Below are 1,526 nucleotides of genomic sequence, written 5' to 3' on the forward strand. Positions count from 1 at the left end.
ATCGCCTGCTGCCAGACAGTCCAGTTTCTCCCCGCATGAGTCCTGGGTCCCCAGAGACTTCCCGGAACCGGAGTTCAGAGCCGTCGGGAGCTTGTGACTCCCTCCGGATTCAAAAAGACCGCCGCGTCCTCGGGTGCCAGCCCCTTTCCGCGCGCGCGAGCCCTGTACCTCTGCGCTTCTCTTCTGCAGCTTCTCTTGCTCTCTCAGTGTGCCTCCTTCCTTCTAGTTGTAGAATTTACAGTCAGCCAGGCTTCCTGTTGTTCTGGATGAAGTCCGTATTGTTTCTCTGAGGTATTAATCAATTGTTGTGAGCGGCATTAATTTCCCGGTGTTTATCTCTGCCGCCATCTTAGTTTCTCCCTGGTAATGCATTTATCTTTATCTTTCTCCCATCAATATAGCCTGTGCTTTCTAGGTATATAAAATAGTAAAACTAATTTAAATGTCTAATGAAATCCAAAACAGAATGAAATTATTTTAGTCCTTGACAATATTTATTTTCAAGTTCATTTGTAAAGATAAAATGAAGAGAAACTCTCCCTGTTACATATGAAAACATATTATGAATCTACAGAAATAAAAAAAAGTTTAGTATTTCAAAACAGACCTCAGTATATGTGCAAATTTAGACTCGCTTATTACTGGAGGAAAATCTGTGGTCAGACTTGAGTTTCCTGGAGTTCCTCCTCTACCTATCAGCTACTCTGCCTTCCCCCTGAGGTTGCCAGGCCTTCCTCCAGAGGTTTCTGGAGAGGGTAGACCCAGGCTAGCCTAGCTCAGCCTAGTGGGCCCCTTGTTTGGGGATTATGCATTCAGGCACTCAATGAAGGGAAATTAGTCCCTGCTTCAGGCTCTGCCAGAGTATCCATCTCTAGTTCCCCTTAAGGTTGCTTGCTGCAGGTTCATGTTGGGTCTACAGTATCCTCTGCAAGAGCAGGTTCAGCCTCCCTGAGTGCAGGGGCATTGATCAAGAGAGTCTCCTATTGAGGTTGTTGTCAGCCCAGCCCCCAGGAGGGGGCTAAGCACTTCCTCCCAGTCTTAGACAATAACCTCCAAGTGTCTCACTTTTTGAATGGCCCGCTCTGAGCCACTCTCCTGTCCCCCACGGAACTGCACCCAGCAGGGGTATCTGGAACTTTACAGGGCTGAACCAAACAGTCTCCTCCTTTTTGGGTGTGGTTCCCACAGTGTGCAGGAAGGGGTGACGGGCACTACCTTTCTTTCTCGGGACTATGACTTGGAATTCGCAGGAAGCTCAGATCTGCCTCACCACAATGAAGTCAGAGTTCAGCACTCATCTATCTTTGTCCCTGACAGAAGTCTCCCTGCAGACACCATCCAAAAATCCCAGCTCTGTACAGCACTGGTGCCCCTGTACTACCTTGCCAAGAAGGCGGGTCTGGAAAATCAGCCCTAGAAACCAAGATGGCGGCATAGGTAAACACCAGAAATCGCTGCCTTCCTTCAAAAATACAACTAAAAGACAAAATGGACATCATCCAGAACTACAGGAAGGCTGGCTGGGG

At 48.0% G+C, this 1,526-nt stretch overlaps 1 protein-coding gene across 4 annotated transcripts in view; it reads left to right on the forward strand.

The window, feature by feature from the left end:
- Positions 1–1,526, forward strand: part of MPP7 (membrane protein, palmitoylated 7) — a 240,166-nt gene that overhangs the window by 154,091 nt on the left and 84,549 nt on the right. The gene's annotated exons all lie outside the window — the stretch shown is intronic.

This window comes from Myotis davidii, unplaced genomic scaffold (assembly GCF_000327345.1).
Source record: "Myotis davidii unplaced genomic scaffold, ASM32734v1 scaffold494, whole genome shotgun sequence".
In the NCBI taxonomy this organism is placed as follows: Eukaryota; Metazoa; Chordata; class Mammalia; order Chiroptera; family Vespertilionidae; genus Myotis; species Myotis davidii.